At 43.8% G+C, this 20386-nt stretch overlaps 1 protein-coding gene across 1 annotated transcript in view; it reads right to left on the bottom strand.

Annotated features, from left to right (window-relative positions):
- The window catches only part of NPTXR (neuronal pentraxin receptor), a 58008-nt gene that overhangs the window by 12215 nt on the left and 25407 nt on the right, over positions 1–20386 (bottom strand). The gene's annotated exons all lie outside the window — the stretch shown is intronic.

Genomic DNA, 20386 nt, shown 5'->3' with positions numbered 1-20386 from the left:
TCTACCACAACAGTGCGTACGGGTCCGATGTTACTCGATGTTACTGCTGTTTTCGCACATTTATGAAGGCATTGCGGATGTAAGTATAGGGAAGTGGGCGATTCCATTCATTTGCATAAATTTGCAACGGCCAGAGGCATGCGAACGCAGCCTTGCGAACCAAGCTGAATCAGGCCCTTGGTTCAGAACCCTTGGGTCACCTCCCCTAATGACTATTTAGGCAAAAAAAAAAAAATGATCTTAATACCCCCTAAAAATGTCATGTAAATTTGGGGACAAAAATGTAAAACTAAAAAGTGATGGAAAATGTGTCTAAAGTACTGGGTCAGGTATTTTGGGGGCTGTATGGATGGGGCAAATGTTTTTAGGATTGCAGGAGGCAGCAGCAGGTGTTTTTCTTAAAGTATTTTAAAATGCACTTGATTAACACAAAGATATACTAGTACCCATTTTAATGTACTCCCAATTTAACTACAACTTTTTTATTACACCAAAAAATTGCTTTATCTAATTTTTCCACACTAATGAAAAAGTGCATATAACAGCCCTTTGACTCACTTTAGGTACACAAAATACTTTTATTAGAGCTATTAATACACTTCTTTATTAATTACCAGGGTCACTAGGCTTTATTTGGGGTACAGACAAATTTCCCCAAAATAAGATGTCCATTTCGCTAGTCTCCACATTCGTGGCATTCGCACACCTGTGTTTTCGCCTGTTTTGCAACTGAATAGGGCGATAAGCGGTAGCGTTCATTGTGAAAGTACACAATAACTTTATTTACAAACAGGCGACTGAGGCGAAAACATTGCATCGGCAAATGCTTTTCGACGCCTGCTACTTTTCGCCTCTAATTGAATCCGGCCCTAAGATGGTATATTGACTAGAAATAATATGAAATAGAGTATAAATGATCAGCTTGCTTGTCTTACTTGAAACAATTAACTCAAAGTATTAAACTGTTATGGCCAAGGTACTGTGACCCCTGTGTTCTCCGTGCCACTGATTGTAGTATACAAATGGCGTATCTACCATGGGTGCAGGATGTGCTGTGCTCATGGATCCACCATGCAGTCTTTACAATGGCCCATCACTAACTGCTGCCTTTGGATTTCCCCAACATGGTGTCCCATCCTCTCCCTGTGAAGCTCCAGCACAAAGCAATGTGTGAGGGGGAAATGACTGACACCCAATCATTGATAGATTGGGAGTGACAAACTGTGACTATTATATTGTAAAAAGCATTATTGCAGCAAAGTTAGTACATAAATAAAGTATAGAGTATCAAACAATAAGAATCATTCATATTTACTATAATCAATATAACTGACAATCTTTCCATCAGTCTTTAATGTTTATGAATATTTATGAATGGTCATTTTAAATAACAGGATTCTGATAAGTGGGTCTACACACTCACCCTGCCTAACTGGACCCTTCTCTCCACGGATCTCCCAGATATCATCATGCCAAAGTCTGCATGAATGAGCTGCATGTTTCTTAATGTACAGATGTGTCCACATGCATCTATCCTCCATGTGCTACAAGCATGACGTGTGAGCACCCTGCGATTCGGTAGCACAGAGCGTCTTTTCATGCAACTTTTTCCCTCATATTGCAAAGCGATATGAATAGGACACATAAGCAGCTTCTGCTGATTGAAATTATATGCGGCATGTTCTGTGTGCGACTACTGGGTATATCTGCATGCGAAATGCTACGTTAGAGTGTCAGTGGCTGTAACACTGTAGCGTAACATTTCGCATATAATTGTAATCAGCAGAAGCTGCTTGTGCGTTCTATTCAAATCATTTTGCGAATAAGATGTATTTTAAGGGTAAAAGTTGCACGAAAATAACACTCACGCTATCCGGTCGCACCATGGCATGGCGCGACTAGAAGGGCTGTGTAACGCACAAGGAGTCTAGATGTACGTGGACACATCTGTACATGTGGCAGCATACTACTGTATCTTAATGCATCTGCGGGGGGAAGGTATGTTTAAATTGTATGATACACTGTATGCGTTAATATGATGCAGTAGAGACACCAGACTTGATGATGATTGCCATTTCAATGTAGAATTTAAAGTAAATAAAGGAGTGAAACAATGTGGCTCCCAGAAAAACCCCATCGATCATAACCTGTGGTTTTAGTGGTCATTGTGGATAATAAACAATGTGGGTCACCCCACAAAGCCTCAACCAGCACCAGGCTATTACAGACTGGGCTGGTCACACTATTATAGTGAAACGCACTGAGTGGTCTTCATGTGACACACCTCAGCATTTAGCATGGGCCGGAATTCCCTAGGGGATTCAGTTCCTCCAAAATGTAGCCCCTTCCCCTTTATGAAAAAAATCTTTGTTGAAAACACTTGACCCCCCTTCCCTCCCCAACATCCCATTCCCTAGCCATTGGGTGTTGAAGTAATAGTGTTACATAATTAAATAAAAGCATTATTGTGGCACTTATGATCCCAGGAAGCACTGGCAACCATAAATTGCTTGGGTTTGTCAGTATGCCCATGGCTGCCAGAAAATGCTGACATTTGTGCAATATAGAAAACAAAAAAAAATTCATAAACATCCAACTTACGTAACTGTTACTTTAGTATGAATGCTACAATGTTTCACTATAAATTCACTATTATTATTACTATTATTGTTGTTGGTATATAAACTAGCATAAGTACAGTATACTCTGCTTTCCAGCTGTCCAGCACTGAAAATAGAGCATACATATAACAGAGACATATAAAGTATCCGAAAAAAACACAGATGTGAAAACAAAAGGTAGATGGCTATTACATGACAGGTTTAGAGAAAATCTGAGGAAGAATTACTTTACTGAAATGGCAGTAGACCTCTCTGGGGGCCCATGGGTACAGCGGTGGCATAACCACCTATATGGTGGTTATGTGGTTGTAATGCCCTCATGTGTGACCAGATCCCGGCACAGCCCTGCCTATTCTGGGTCTCTCTATATTCGGGAGAACTAGCTAATTACATTTATGGACAAATTCATTAGCTTACATTAATTGTGGGAGAGGTGAGAGTAAAAAAGTAAAATAATTGCAATATGATATTATTTCAGTGACTGATCCCCTCATAAGGCCAAACTGGCAGCTGTAACACTGGAGGTTTCTTTTGCCTTCCTCTGGAGCAATACAGTTATGGGCCTAATTCAGAGCCACAGGCGAGGCCGATGTTCATGTAGTTGAACGATTTCTTGCAACTGCGCATGCACGAAAATTCCTAGAAAGCATTACACAGAACGTGACTGGGAGGTGGCTTGAAAAGCGCATAAAAATGGCCCGTGTAATAAACATGTTATGGGAGTGTCATGTGCGTATCAGTGACAGCAGCTGTGTACACAGACACTCAGCCACTAACAAAGGAGGCCATAGTCAGATGGAGAAACTGCACATGCCATGGGGATGGTGCAAGTTTTGATGGTGTGATCAATTGTGGCATCTAAGGACCAATTGGTATTACTGCACGTACAGATGCTAAACAGTGGGCATCTCAGTCCTTGCACATGTGGCCACATGGATGTACACAAGGGAATGAGTTTGTAAGGGCATTTGCATAAAGTCAAAGACTGGTGGCTGCCAATAAACACTGCTACATGCGCTTCTGCGTCCACCTCTGTATCAGGCAATCTACAGTATGTGTGGGTTTTTTCATGTAATTTCCATGTGGGCATAGTTAGCTGAGGGTTTAAGCAGACGTGTCACATCCTGCACTGATAGAAGCTCCACATCTCAAGCAGATCTGCGGTTTACTTCTTTGGGCTCAATACGGTAAGTATGGGGCCCAAACATCAGCTGAGATGGTTTCCCTGCAAACCCCACTTAAAACTGTAAGTGTACTTCCCTTCCAAGGATTCTGTGTTCAAAGAATGGAGTATGGGGGTGTTGATTTGAGGGAGAAAGGTCTGTGTTAAACCAGCCCTTAATTCTTCTGCAGAGGAAGTTATTGCAGCATGTTTCCTGCTCGAGGAGAGGCACACCTTCCTTCTCTAGTAATGCTAGGAGGTGGTGGTGAGGGGGATCTACAGTCAGAGTCTCCACTGTATCAAACAGCACTGACATGCACAATCTAATAGATTACACTACTGCAGCTGAATGAACACTGAAATAAATAATTTTTTTATATTTATTGAACAAAACTCTACACACATTGTTGTGGGGTCTAGGGTAACATTCCTCAAATTGTTGTGCCGGGGTCAGGGTAACTCTCCTCACATTGTTGTACTGGGGTCAGGGTAACTCTCCTCACATTGTTGTGCCGTGGTCAGGGTAACTCTCCTCACATTGTTGTGCCGTGGTCAAGGTAACATTCCTTACATTTTTGTGCTGGGGTCTGGGTAACTCTCCTCACATTGTCATGGGGTCTAGGGTAACACAGGGTAACACTCCACACATTGTTGTGGGGTCTAGGGTAACATTCCGCACATTGTTGTGCCGGGGTAGGGTAACTCTCCTCACATTGTTGTGCCGTGGTCAAGGTAACTCTCCTCACATTGTTGTGCTGTGGTCAGGGTAACTCTCCTCACATTGTTGTGCCCTGGTCAAGGTAACTCTCCTCATATTGTTGTGCCGTGGTCAGGGTAACTCTCCTCACTTTGTTGTGGGGTCTAGGGTAACACAGGGTAACACTCCTCACATTGTTGTGGAGTCGAGGGTAACATTCATCACATTGTTGCGCCGGGGTAGGGTAACTCTCCTCACATTGTTGTGGGGTCTAGGGTAACATTCCGCATATTGTTATACGGTGGTCAGGGTAACTCTCCTCACATTGTTGTGGGGTCTAGGGTAACATTCCTCATATTTTTGTGCCGTGGTCAGGGTAACTTTCCTCACATTGTTGTGCCATAGACAGGGTAACTTTCCTCACATTGTTGTGCCGGGTCAGGGTAAATCTTCTCACATTGTAGTGGGGTCTAGGGTAACATTCCTCACATTGATGTCGGGTCTAGGGTAACTCTCTACACATTGTTGTGCCAGGGTCTAGGGTAACTCTCTATACATTGCTGTGGGATATAGGGTAACTTTTAACACGTTGTTGTGGGGTCTAGGATGAATTTTCCACACACTGTTATGTGGTCTACGGTAACTCCATTCTTCACACATTGTTGTGGGATCTAGGGTAACATTCCTCACATTGTTGTGCCAGGGTAGGGCAACTCTCCTCACATTGTTGTGGGGTCTAGGGTAACATTCCTCACAATGTTGTACTGGGGTAGGGTAACTCTTCACACATTGTTGTGTGATCTAAGGTTACTCCCAACAACAATGTTGTGGGACATAGGGTAACTTTACATATTGTTGTGCTGGGGTCTAGCGTAACTCTCCACACTTTGTTGGGGGATATAAGGTAACTCTCCACACATTGTTGTGGGATATAGGGTAACTCTCCACATATTGTTGTGCTGGGGTCTAGGGTTACTCTCTACACTTTGTTGTGGGATATAAGGTAACTCTACACACATGGTTGTGGGATATAGGGTAACTCTCCACACAATGTTGTGCTGGGGTCTAGGGTTACTCTCCACACTTTGTTGTGGGATATTAGGTACTATAACTCTCCATACATTGTTGTGGGATATCGGGCAATTCTTCACATATTGTTGTGCCGGGGTCTAGGGTAACTCTCCACACATTATTGTACCGGGGTCTAGGGTTAATCTCCACACTTTGTTGTGGGATATAGGGTAACTCTCCATACATTGTTGTGGGATAGAGGGTAGCTCTCTACACATTGTTGTGCCAGGGTCTAGGGTAACTCTCCACACATTTTTGTACCGAGGTCTAGGGTAACTCTCCACACATTGGTGTACCGAGGTCTAGGGTAACTCTCCACACATTGTTGTACAGGGGTCTAGGGTTACTCTCCACACCTTGTTGTGGGATATAGGGTAACTCTCCACACATTGTTGTGGGATAGAGGGTAACTCTCTACACATTGTTGTGGGATATAGGGTAACTCACTACACATTGTTGTGGCATCAAAGGTAGTGCTACCTATTCCTCTTATTCCAGTTCTAACACATAAAGGAATTATGGAGCACTTAGAGAGGTCAGACTACTCTGTGGTGGCCACTGTGCAATTATTACTACAATGAAATACTTTGATATTGATTTAGCTTTATACATTGAGAGCCTCTTTTCTTCTCTGGCAGAGAATAAGACAGGAGGAGATGACCAGTGCTATTTCTGGCTTTCCTGGAAATAAATCCCCAGACTTAGCAGGACTGGCAATAGACAGGTGCAAGCAGTGACTCTCTAATTATTTTGTATATACAATGTGTTTCAAGCCTGGGAGAGAGATAAAGTTGTGCAGTTGTCCAAAGCAACCAATCAGTTTCTAACTGTCACTCCAAATATTGTGCTAGATAAATTACAGTTAGAAACTGATTGGTTGCTTTGCGCAACTTCTCCATTTTATTGCTCTCCAAAGCTTGATACATCTCCCCTTTTGTGAGGGAGACTGTCATATTGCTGATGTTGAAACCTAGGAAGGGCACCACAAAATGTAATGCATACAGACATATATCATTGATTAATATGGAGGGTAAAACCATAGAAATATATTGAGCTATCAATTTAAAATAAAGTTATTATGTTCTTAATCCATAAGGAACAAACAGGCTTCCTGCCCAGTAGAGGAATACATGTTGTCACTATCAGGAAGCTATTTGCCAACAAGCAATTCCCACATGAAAATCTTAGTACCGGAACAATGATGTCTTTAGATGCTTGAAAGTGTTTGATTCAAGTTGTCCTCAAAGTTTACATCTTATCCTATGACCAACCAATCCAATCTCTCCTCTCTACTCAGTTGAGCAGTACCCAAAGCACAATGGGTGTAGCTACAGTCTACAGCTACAGTTGATTTGGCCACTCCTAATGTTTTTGCTATCTCTCTGATGGGTTTGTTTTGATTTTTCAGCCTAATGATAGCTTGCTTCACTGATAGTGACAGCTCTTTGGATCTCATATTGAGAGTCGACAGCAACTGATACCAAATGCAAATGTCACACCTAGAATCAACTCCAGACATTTTACCTGCTTAATTGATAATGAAATAACGAGGGAATAGCCCACACCTGTCCAGGAAATAGCTTTTGAGTTGATAGTCCCATTACTTTTGTCCCCTTAAAAAGTGGGAGGCACATATAGAAACCGTTGTAATTCCTACACCGTTCACCTGATTTGGATGTAATTACCCTCAAATTAAATCTGAAAGTCTGCAGTTAAAGCAGATCTTGCTTGTTTCATTTCAAAGCCATTGTGGTGGTGAATAGAGGCCAAAATATGAAAATTCTGTCAATGTCGCAATATTTATGCACCTGGTGCATCAGCTAAGGGACCCTAAGGAGCCACATCTGTTGCCAGGCCTAAAGCAACTTCTATGCATATTTATGAATTATTTTTTATATATTTGAACTGCTCCCATTGTAAAGGAAGACTTTGAAGGTTCACCCTCTATCCTCTACTCTTTGTCATGTTTATTGAACCTCTTGTGATTCTAAGTAGACAATCTATTGAGTAGTGTTGACTCTATATTGAAGGAGTGGATATCTCTATATGTAAATTATATACTGATGTACCCTCTGGACCTGTTGGATAAATTGAGGAACTTTGCAGGCTCAAGTGTGAATTGGAATATATCACTAATTTTACCAGTAGATTACTCCTTCTTTTTCCCTTGCCAATGTTACCTCTTTTAAAAATCTTGGAGTGTAGGTATGGCTGCCTATTCAGTACCAGGTTACATTGAATGGCCAGTCAGTCAGCTGGGTGGAATGAGCAGCTGTTGGGTTTGTTACTTAATAACTCTGACATATAGTAAAATAAAGAATTATATTTTATAAAAATGTATGCTTTTCTCAATGGCCAATGTCATATCCCTAAAAGACTATTTTGAATGATAGACACATGTGTCCTCCTTTATGTTTGGCTCCCTCGCTTCTACTCTTTTACCAAAATAGCTAAAATAACAATGCAGACCAAATGAGAAGAGTACAACTTTGCTGACTTGATTCATGCATTATTTGGTCTTATTTCTTATATATATATATATATATATATATATATATATATATATATATATATATATAAGATCAATCTGTTGAAAACCTAATAATGCAGATGTAATCTTCCTTTGAGGTCCTAGGGAACTCCATAGTTGGATGGTGGATTGTGGATGATGTTGGTTAGATTAACTCATGGCTAAGAGGGTTTATAATGATTGACAATCATTTTCCATGTTGTAGACTACATTATATCCCACTTTTTCTGTGTGGTTTCATTTTGAACTTTAGAGATTGTAAATATGCCATACGTTCATAGATGGGCAATGTTTGGGCCGAAATTTTTCCATCAAATATTTAAAGAGCTCTCCTTTTTAATCACTTGAGAAACTATGGGCAAGTAATTTTTTTTTTGTAAACTTGGGGTACTACTGTAAATCATTTTGTGGAATTTTATGTCCAAATGTGAAATGTGCGTAACAATTTGTGGCACAGACTCTTAGAGCAAGATTCCTAGAAAGTGATGCCTGGACCTTGAACTGACTTGAGCAATGATTCAAAAATCCTCAACAGCCTTTGGGTTTCACATCATACTTCAAGGGATTTGGAATCCGTAATGGTGCGGAAGCACCTGCAGTTTGAATGGCCACCACAGGAGGTGGAACTGGTTGTACCGGAGGTGGCTGAGCACGATGCATAAACTTTTGTAGGCACTGAATAATCTGGGCCTGGTCTTGTTCTTGCTTCTCGACTCTAGCGAGGAGGTTCTCCAGCAAGTCACAAGGTAATAGATTACCAGCGGCATCCATGTGTAGGCCAGAGTATTCTGTCACAACTCATGGATGAGTAGTGTATGCTAGCCCATATTTTGGAATTGGCGAGACCTAGTACTGAGGCATGGAGTGCTGGAGTATGATTTGGGAGCCTATACTCTGGCACAGGAGTGCGCCCAAGGACTTCCTTGTATAGACAGGGGCTTACATTTGGTGCCTCCTGTAGTCACAATTGGAAAGGTTTGGCCCTTTAAATATTACTCAGGATGGTGTGAACTCCCACTGGGAGGAGGAACAGGACTACACAGCAGCAGGCACTGGGGACTCACTGTTGCTGACCAGTGTCGCTGGACACGGTAAGTGCATGACGGTGTCTGGCATGCTATGACAAGGTACTGTAATTCTCTACAAATTGCTGTGGAATATAGGGTAACGATGCAATGTTGTGCCGGGCTTTAGGTTAACTGTCTACACATTGTTGTGGGGTCTAGGGTAACTCTCCACAAATTGTTGTGGGGTCTAGGGTTGTTGTCCTGGAGTCTACGGTAACTCTCCACACATTGTTGTGGGATAAAGGATAACTGTTTACACATTGTTGTGCTGGAGTCTAGGGTATCTCTCTACACATTGCTGTGGGATATAGGGTAACTCTCTACACATTTTTGTGCCAGGGTCTAGGGTAACTCTCTACACACTGCTGTGGGATATAGGGTAACTTTTCAAGCATTGTTGTGGGGTCTAGGATGAATTTTTTACACACTGTTGTGTGGTCTAGGGTAACTCCAGTCTTCACACATTGTTGTGGGGTCTAGGGTAACATTCCTCACATTGTTGTGTCAGGGTAGGTCAACTCTCCTCACATTGTTGTGGGGTCTAGGGTAACATTCCTCACATTGTTGTACCAGGGTAGGGTAACTCTTCACACATTGTTGTGGGACATAGGGTAACTTTACACATTGTTGTGCTGGGGTCTAGCGTAACTCTCCACACTTTGTTGTGGGATATAAGGCAACTCTCCACACATGGTTGTGGGATATATGGTAACTCTCCACACATTGCTGTACTGGGGTCTAGACTTACTCTCCACACTTTCTTGTGGGATATAAGGTAACTCTCCATACATTTTTGTGGGATATAGGGTAACTTTACACATTACTGTGCTGGGGTCTAGTGTTACTCTCCACACTTTGTTGTGGGATATAAGGTAACTTATTGTTGTGCTGGGGTCTAGGGTTACTCTCTACACTTTGTTGTGGGATATAAGGTAACTCTACATCTATATCATTGATTAATTTGGAGTGTAAAACCATAAAAATATGTTGAGCTATCAATTTAAAATAAAGTTATGTTCATAGAACTGATTCAAGAGGTTTCCACCTACAGCAAACCTATAGCAAACTTATAGCAAACTTTCACGTTGAGTGCTATATGCTCACAGGTACTCGGATGCCCTCTAATATTTAGCTTTAAGCAGTAGGAGCTTGTTATATCTGGGTATTGCAGAGCAGAAGAAGTGGACAGAATACAATTGGAAACAGACAGATGGAAAGGTGCTCACCAAGTACCGACAGGCATGATCTAGGCAGAGCAAGTCCAGGATAAAATCCGAGGGCAGGCAGTGAGTAAGGCAAAGTCAATTAAACAGTTTGAGGTCAAGCACAGGAACTGGGCAAGGCAAGAATCAGTAATCGGTCCATTGGTCACACAGGCTCATAAGTTGTGGAAACAGGCCCGTACATTAGTGGGGGCAGAAGGTATCGATCCTGATTTGTCTTTATGGCATTCTTCGGCTCTTAGAGAGCTGGCCCTATTAGATTGTAGCTCTTTGTGGTCTAGGAGGGGGTTCTCTCCATCGGACATTTGTATAGTGATGGGGTTTTAAAAAGTTTGACAATGTTAGGACTGAATTTGGGGTCCCGAATACTATGTTTTTCCGCTACTTACAGCTCCGGCATGCTTTAGCCGTCCAGTTTTCTTCTGGCCCTCCGCAATTTACACCTGATCCTGTTAGGGTTATGCTGCAAGCGACCAGTGGTAGGAGATTAATTCCTCGACTTTATTCCTACCTCCTTACTGCTAATTCCGATGATACCCTAGCACCACTTAGACTCAAATGGGTGGATGATTTGGGTCCATTAGATGATGATGAGTGGTCTCTACTGTTGAATAGTCATGTGACTGCCACCTCTGCAGTGCAATTTCAACAGATACAATTTTTTTTATTACACAGGGTGTATCTTACTCCCCTATTATTGAATAGATTTGGATCTAGAGCGTCTGATAGGTGTCCTAAATGTTCTATTCCCCAGTGCTCATTTTGGCATCTCCTCTGGGAGTGCTCTGCTGTCCAGGTGTTTTGGTCCCAAGTCACTGTGTCACCAACACGGAACGTGGTATCCCCATGTTGTCCCCTAAAATGTGTATTTTTGGATTGGGTCTTGTGGACAGGGCTAATCGTTCGACGGTCCACTATGTGATTAATGCGATGACTCTGGCAAAGGTCTGTATTGCCCGTACTTGGATGGCAGCTAGGAGCCCTACTTTTGCTGAATGGTGTGGGTTGATGAATGAAGTAGTGGGGCACGAACGTTTTTTATACACTAAGCGTAACTGTATTTTGAAATATGAGTGTATTTGGGGCCCATGGATCTCATCTTCCCATTATGTTAATGGAGGTGGGGAGATCTCAGATGCTGATGGATTAGCAACCAACGAGACGGCACAATAATGTTTTGATATTTTGAGTTATTTGTAATGATTTTTCTGCTACACTGAATAGCTGAGATTTCTTCTGTGCTGATATTTTGCTCTGTATTATTTATGTTTTGATGTCGATTGTGCATTAACGTATTAACGAGACTATGGGCTTTATTCAGAGGCGGCCGTACGGTCTACGACCGCACGGCCGCCTCGATGTTTGTCTACTGCGCATGCGGACGAGGGAGCCGGCTCCTTCGTGCGCATGCGTGAGACCCGCTATGACCGACAGCGCCGGTCATAGCGGGTCTCTTTCCAAAGGGGGCGAGCTGTCGATGTTGATTGACAGCTCGCCCCGTTTGGAAGGCGGGCCGGGGGGGTGGCAGCCCAAACGGAGGCATTCCCATGGGAATGCCTGCCATTTGGGGGAGGCCCCACTGACATCACTAGTGATGTCAGTGGAGAGCTTCCGGCTCTGACAGAGCCAGAAGCTCTCCGGGGCTTACGACAAGTGAGACCCTACCCTAGGGTCTTGTCATAAGCGGTCATTAGAGCTGTGGGTGTTAACCCACAGCCTAACGACCGAAACAGAGGTGGCCGGTCAGGATGCAAGCGGCCGCCCAGTTTCTGAGCGACCGCTTGCATCCTCCGACCGCCTCTGAATGAGGGCCAATATGTGAATGGCTGTTTATTATGTGGGTTTTCTTTTTTTTTGTGGGAGGGGGTTTCATAGGGGTGGGGGGATTTTATTTTATTTCTTGTGTTGAGATTTGATGTGTGTTAGAAAAAAATAAAAAAGTTTTATAAATAAACTCAATTTAAAAAAAAAAAAAAGAATCAGTTATCGGAATGAGGTCATGGCAGGAGACAGAAGCAGAATCCAAAGAAAGTCCAAGTCACAAAAATAAATCACAGGAAGACAGGTTCAGTACACTAGATCAGACTAAACTATCACCAGCACAGGTAAACAGGAGAGAAAACCTTAAAAATTCCAGAGAATCAACAGGAGAGAGTATGGAGGTTCAGGCCTGAATCACATGGTCAAACAGCTAAGCTGCATCAAATGTGCTATTCACTGAAGCAGAAGAGAAGCTGCATCTAGCAATGAGTACAGAAACTTGGAGAGCTGCAGCGCTGGTTGAATGATGCTAGCATCCACTGCATAAATGTTTGAAATCGGAGGTTTAGTCAAGGAGGTAATTTGTTATACACTTAAGTATCGTAAGAATAAAGTCCCGCTACAGCCTTGAGGGCTGGTATACTTGGCTAGCTGCGGCTGTAGAGCAGCCTTGAGGGCTGGTGATGGCCTGTGGGCCGTAGAATATGGACCGTGTAGCAGCCTAGGCAGGCTGTGACCTGAGGACCGAAGAATAAGACGTGGTCTTTGGACCGTGTAGCAGCCTAGGTAGGCTGCGGCCTGAGGGCTGAAGAATAAGATGCGGCCTTTGGGCCATGTAGCAGCCTAGGCAGGCTGTGGCCTGAGGGCCTTAAGAATGAGATCCAGCCTTTGGGCCGTGTAGCAGCCTAGGCAGGCTGTGGCCTGAGGGCCGAAGAATAAGATGCAGCCTTTTGGCCATGTAGCAGCCTAGGCAGGCTGTGGCCTGAGGGCCGTAGAATGAGATGCGGCCTTTGGGCTGTGTAGCAGCCTTGGCAGGCTGTGGCCTGAGGGCCGTAGAATAAGATGCAGCCTTTGGGCCGTGTAGTAGCCTTGGCAGGCTGTGGCCTGAGGGCCGTAGAATAAGATGCGGCCTTTGGAGCCGTGTAGTAGCCTTGACAGGCTGTGGCCTGTGCCGCCTGGATGACACAAGTGGTGGTACGCTGGAGTGCATATGCTGGATGCTGGAGTGCCGCCTGGATGACACAAGCGGTGGTACGCTGGAGTGTGTACGCTGGAGTGCAGCCTGTGCCGCCTAGATGACATAAATGGCAGATACGCTGGAGTGCGTACGCTGGATGCTGTAGTGTGGCCTGTGCCACCTTGATGACACAAACGGCAGGTATGCTGGAGAGCGTACGCTGGATGCTGGAGTGCGGCCTGTGCCGCCTGGATGACACAAACGGCAGGTAGTAGATTTGTGGACCGTGCTGCATGGATGACACAAACGGCAGATAGCAAAAGATGACAGAACTGGGTACTCGACTGGATACAGGAGACAACACCAAACCAGAAACACGTGAACGCTATCACCGGCAGTGTTCACACCAGGAGGAAATAGCAGCAGGAACCAATCCAGATTAATCCTGGCATGATGGACAGGAGGTAGGAGGAGTTTAAGCGAATGTTCGCCCGGCGTTCACCTCGCCCTGCATACGCAGTGCGGCGGCTTGTGATAGTAGCAACAAACCCAAGTACCTGCTATGAATCGTAACACAGTTTTAAAATTTCCCTGAACTTGTCTAATAATAATATTTGTTTTAACAACCATCTGCAGCTGAGCCATGCTGTACAGAGTCAGTTTGGGTCCATAGCAATGGTGCTTAAACTTCTCATAGACCCAAAACTGGAGATTTTCTGGGATATTTTATTTAAAACAAGAAGAAAATTTGTTTACATGTCTAGTTCTAGCACTGCACAAGGATTAGTATTAGCTCCTCATTCCAGTACGGTGTAATTTGTAGTCTTTTCCAGTACTATGAACAGATAATGGGCCTGATTCATTACGGATCGTTATTGCAATCGCGGTTGCGATTATGCACACGTGTCTGCTGCGAAAATCTGTTAATGACTGCAAATGCAAAGCCGTTGCACAGCCAGCATAGAGACGCCCACTACCGCTATCTCACAACTGTAATACCTTGCAGTCATGCGTATGCATCGGGAACATCAAGTAACATCGGACCCTCATGCACAATTACAATAGGTCTGACCTTACTCAGAAATTGCTAACCTCAAGCTGCGTATGCCGTAACAGTGGCTAATTTGTGCACGCCCATGCAACGGCGTTCACACAGACAGGTGCACCTGCGTTTCTCTGACCATGCCCCATCACCACCCCCAAACACTGACGTCCCGTCCCTTGATCTGCAATGCCAACTCAGTACGCACCATCAGCCGATCTGCGTATGCTGTTGCAGTTGCGATCCGTGATGAATCAGGCCCAATGTTGTCAACTACATATGGTACATGAAGTATTTGAATTGCATGTATATATATATATATATATATATATATATATCATATAGATATTTTCAGAAAAGGTGAGTTTGGAATCAACCCAGTTGCTTGATCCTACAGCAGCTTGCCTACATGCCTGTTATACTAAGTGGATGAGGGATGTGCTCAGATTGAGAGAGGAGCACTGGGAGGAGATGGTAGACGCATTTGTGGAGACAGTAATCCATGGAAGTGCTTGTAAAATTTAAACTAGATTTTTGTATTGTACATATTACAGTTCATGCAGGTTACATTACATATGGAGACTTCCTAGTGATATATATATATTATTAAGTGATCACTGTAAACAAGCACATTCCTGCATGTTGTGTAGATGTATGTAGTGATTTAACCATTCTGGTCAGAGATTACACACATATATATATATATATATATATATATATATATAGTGGCTCTGATCTGCCTACTATGCCGTGCTTACCACAGATGTGCCTCTTGGTGATAGTAGACAAACTAATTCCTGTTATTGATGCTGATTCATGCTAAGAGTACTGTGCCAGGAGTGGATAGATCCACAGGAGGACTGACATAAATACACATTGTATTGGCTTCTTTCTCAGCATTGAGACCTTTCCTATTTTATCGTGTAGCCTTGATAGTAATAATACTGTGAGGATACACTGTATTAGTGACTCTTGTTTAAGACTTTATCTGTCTGTTAATCAGGTAAATGTTTATACTTTATTAGAGACTAGATCATGCATTTACTTCCCATGTATTGTAACTTTGATAGTTATTTATATAATTTATTAAAGGTCTTTAATATGTTAGATACTGTAGCAATATATGCACATATACTGTAGTTGGAATTTTAAATTGTGTAGTAAAAAACACATATATAAGCAGGGCCATCTTAACGTATGGGCACACTGGGCAGCTGCCCAGGACCCCATGATTCTAGGGGCCTTTGAGCAGTGGCAGGTCAGACGGGGGTATTCTCTCGGTGTGCAGCCAATTGCTCCGTGCATATGGCAGCCAGCTGAAAGAAAGAGAAAGATGCTCTCTGATCGTTCTGATTGTGAATTGAACACAATCAGAGTGGCCAGGCAGCATTCTCTACCTGCCTGCAGCCACAGAGCCAGATTAAGGGGGGGGGGGGGCACAGGGGAAAGTCCCCCTTTATCATCCTCTCTCAGGGAGCCCCCCTTACTTTAATCACAGCTACTGCACTGTAAGATGTGGAGTCTGTAGTCCCCGCTTTACATTATGTTTTTTTATGTTTAAACATTGATTTTGATGAGTGTACCAATAAATCTAAAGGTTTAATTTTATTGAATTTTTACATTTTTATTCTTGTGAATAGGTGGGTAGGGGGCCAAGTGCATTATTTTGCCCAGGGCCTACAATGCTTTTAAGACGGCCCTGTATATAAGGTAGGAAAGGCTTGGCATTCTACCCTCATTCTTTTCCCTGCGATATCCTATTTACCAATGCTCTTTGTTTTCTGTCTCCTTCTCCTTCTGTCCCAAATTCATAATATACTACATAGAATGTTACACACAGCAGAGCGACAAAATCATAATGTACCTCCTAACACTGCTGCAAATTCATAATATGCTACATAACCATGAATTATGACATTTAGCGTTCCTGTTAGGCTTCACATTCATTATTTTATAGACTCAGTGGCGCCCTCCAGTGGCCGGCACCCTTCGGCGGCTGCCTAAGGTTGCCTAATGGTAGCACCGGTCCGGCCCTGATGGTTTCACAAGAGGAGACCAAAATCAGGTAGTTGAGCACCAGGCACGTCCTAAAGACGTGACCAGTCAGCTCTCGGGCAGCTCTCTAGGCTGTATGATGCCGGTATATAGCAGGGTAGGGAGAGAGCAGAAACTGTAGCCCAGCACACAGCAGCACCCTGGATCCGCACCTGGTTACAGGTACCAGGGCAGCGCTGGTACCACTCCCTCGGACTTGGGCCCTGGTAGTGGCACCACACACATACCCCTTATGGCCCATGGTACAGTTTCACTATGAACTGCTGTGTCTTTCCCTGCACCTCATCACTGCCTGCTGACTCTAGCTACAACAAATTGCTGTACCCTTTGCCCTGTACTTGTCACTCCATCCCTGTGGTTTTTTAAGACTTCTGTTTGTGCTTTGGACTGTTTACTGTTGTGCATTGTATAGCACTGCATACACCTTGTGGCGCCTTGTGAGCTTTTTATATTATTTTAGAATTATTTAAATACTTTTTTTGTTTGTGGTCATTTTTGTTTCCCTTGTTCGTTCTTTAGAATAATATTAAATATATTTATTATCTAGTAAAATAATTTATTGGGAAGTAAGAGACAAAGCAATTTATTTACTAAGGCTGGGTACACACCTAAACAACCGGCAATCGTACTGATGTGCAGGGCGATTTGCCTTCACCCTGGAAATCACATGATTGCCGGTACACACTACACAATTTAATGAACGACGGAGTGATTACTTGTCCGTCCTTCATTAATATGTAGGGTGCTGCATGCGATATTGTGTGCTTGATTGTGCAGCACAGCCAATCACACGATAATGCATGCGACTAGCGGGAGCGCAATTGTGCATACACACTAGGCGAGATACACGATTTGCCTTCACCCTGGACATCGCATGATTGCCGGTACACACTGCACAATTTAATGAACGACGGAGCAATTACTTGTCCGTCTTTCATTAATATGTAGGGCGCCGCATGCGGTATCGTGTGCTTGACTATGCAGCACAGCCAATCACACGATAATGCATGCGACCAGCGGGAGCACAATTGTGCATACACACTAGGCGAGATACACGATTTGTTGCCTCGATACGCCAAATCGTGCCGATATCGTCCTAGTGTGTATGCACCCTTAGCTGGGGCGTTAAAGCTGATCCTCTATCCAGTGAAGTAGATTTGCAGGCCCACACATGCTCTGTGCACTGGAAACCTGCACTTGGGCTCACAGTTTCACATTTGCTAAAAGAAAAAGTAGTAACATATAAAAAAAATAAAATTAATTGTCCTGCCCCTGCTGTCACCATCCTCACCCATTCTATCATTTATTATTAATACAATATCATTGTGGGCAGCTTCTCAATATTTAGCTGGCCCATTGGTGTGAGTAAACTTGAAACACCACCAGAGCAGTCTCTTTGGATTTCTGTATACATGAGCTGGCTAGCTATCTCGCACATGCGCAGTAAAACTGAAAGTTCCATTAGTGGTGTGCATACAGTGTTCTTTGTAATGATCATTCTAGCACATATAACTGTGCACAGAGCAATACAGCAGGTGCAAATGGATTGTAAGGGAGGGGGGTTCTAGATATGTAAAAATAATAATAAATAAAAAAAAATATATATATATATATATATTTAACACTAATGTAATGCAGAGGCGGATTTCCCGCTAGGCAACAAAGGCACCTGCCTAGGGCCCGGCGGGTCCCAGGAGGCCCTTGGCCAGGGTTGTACAGAGGATATTTCCAGCGGAACGCTAACTCCGTGAAAAGTGTCAGAGAGTGCACAGCGTGCTGCGCTGGCTGGCTGAAGACTACGGTGGGTGACAGATGTATAATCGCTGCGCTAACAGCAGAGTGCCGGGTGCCGGCTCCAGGACCAGGGGCTCATTCTAGCTCTGTGTGTTGCGCATGTGATGTATAGGCGGCGTATAGTCTGTGGCAGACAATGGGCCTTATTCAGCAGTGCACGATAGGCGCCGGACCCGTACTGCGCATGTGCAGTATGGGTCCTGCATGTTCGCACGCAATCTGGCAACAGATTGTCAGTCATTGATAGTCTGCTGCCGTTTATGGGCGGGAGAGGGTGGCGACGGCTTCTGTTTCCCCACGAGTCAATTAGGCCCATACTCAATATTTTTCGCCTGCCCGACTTTTCGCCTACATCGCGTGTTTTGCAGGCGAAAAAGTATTGTGCGCTTCCCCGCTTATCCCCGTATTCAATTTGAAAGGACGCGAAAACGGCACCCGGCGAACCTTAAACAGGCGAAAAGTGCTGTCAGATTTGGGGAATTCAGCCTGACACCTCCCAAAAGATGCACTGACATGGGGGATCACTATGGGTACCCCCGAATAGCCCTGCTTGCCACTTTAAATGGTCTCAATAGGTGCTATATAGCGTTTTTGCAGAAGTGGTGAAGAATATCATTTAGCAGTGTTTTTTGAAGAAAAGTACTAGTCCCAGCAAATTTGGGGTACTTGAAAATGGAGGGTAGCACATTTAAAGTTGCTAAAGTGTAATTAAAAAAATTGTGAAAATTCCACCTTCTGCAATCGAAAAAAAACCTTGTGCATACTTGGGGACCCACTGGAGTCTATTTCACTAGTTTTTAACTTTGTCCCCCAACTTTGGCCCTCATTCAGAGCCACTCGCAAACAGCAGTACGCTCGTTGCGTTCCGATGTTGACTAACCGCGCATGCGTCGGTGTTACACTGCGCATGTGCGTACGGCAGATTGCGAGCTTTTTTTCTCTCGTTCCTAAAATAGCGTACAGGAAGTGACATGTCAAATGTGATTGACAGAACAGGGCGTTTTTGGGTGTTGACGGGGGTGGAGATGGAAAAACGCAGGCGTGGCGAGGCGTTTTTGGGGCGTACATACATTAGCAGATGCGAACGTCAAATGTGTTCGGACCGTCACATACGTCACTGGAACATCCTCTTTCCCTTCAAAATGCTCGCACAGTTTAGGGTCTGGATTACTCGACCACATTGGCGATGGCCTTCTCCTCCGTCCCGGGACTCCATGATGTTGCAGCGATTAATCGCGGGTGGTCACAAAAGCAATTAGTGTTGTATTGAAAACCGGCTTGGTATGTGTTTGGAAAGCAGTTTATTGGGATAGCACAAAACCGTACGCAGGTGGAAATCATACCTGCTAATGTCAGGATTACACAATCAATTGGCGTACATTTTTTGGGGGTTTTTTTGGCCTCAATTTGTTGTTTATGGCCTATTGTGACAATAATGTCATCATGTTTTAATTAGCTCCCCTTTTTTTTTTTAATGTGGAATTTGCATCGTTATGTGATTTTTTAAACGTTCCTTCAAGAGGCCTTTTTTTTATACAAATGAAATGGTTTTTTGTGTCCTTTTTTGCCTTTAGGGCCAGGATTAAATGTAACCCATTTGTACAATAATGTCACAATACAATGTCAGATTTTTATCATAAATTTATTGTTTAAACACAAACCAATTGGCATAATATATATTTTTTTTTTTTCTGCCAAAGATACTTTTTATCAAAAATAAATAATTAATAACTGATAACATAAACGTACAAAAATAACTTAAAAACATTTCACAAGAAAGGAGAGGGAAGTTTTGACCAAAAAGGAATATGAGCCAAGCACAGAAGGAGTGTGGGAAAAGTCACCATTGCTGTCACCGTTTTTTCGCCCGTTTGGATGGGGGAGGGTGGGCGCCAGACCGGGTCCGGGATGCCATCGGGCTGGCCTGTCCAGAGGCAGATGTTGTGGCCTCTGGACTAGGCACAGGGCTAGGCACATTTGGAGGATTGGCTGATGTTGTGCCAGAGGTGGAGGATCCTGATGTTCCGGCAGGAAGGGAGGTCGGCTCCACCATGTGCTGGCGAACGAGCTGCTCCAGGGCATCGGCGATGCGGATGTTGGCCCTGGTATTTTCCGCCAGGGCCTGACCAATGGTCACGCTTGCCGCAGCATTTTGCTCCAGGGCCTCAGCCACCCGTATCAGACTG

The sequence above is a fragment of the Taudactylus pleione genome, unplaced genomic scaffold, assembly GCF_031769625.1.
Source record: "Taudactylus pleione unplaced genomic scaffold, aTauple2 ptg000642l, whole genome shotgun sequence".
Taxonomy (NCBI): domain Eukaryota; kingdom Metazoa; phylum Chordata; class Amphibia; order Anura; family Myobatrachidae; genus Taudactylus; species Taudactylus pleione.
Note: the sequence above shows the minus strand (reverse complement) of the source record. Positions and strands in the feature narration are given on the sequence as shown.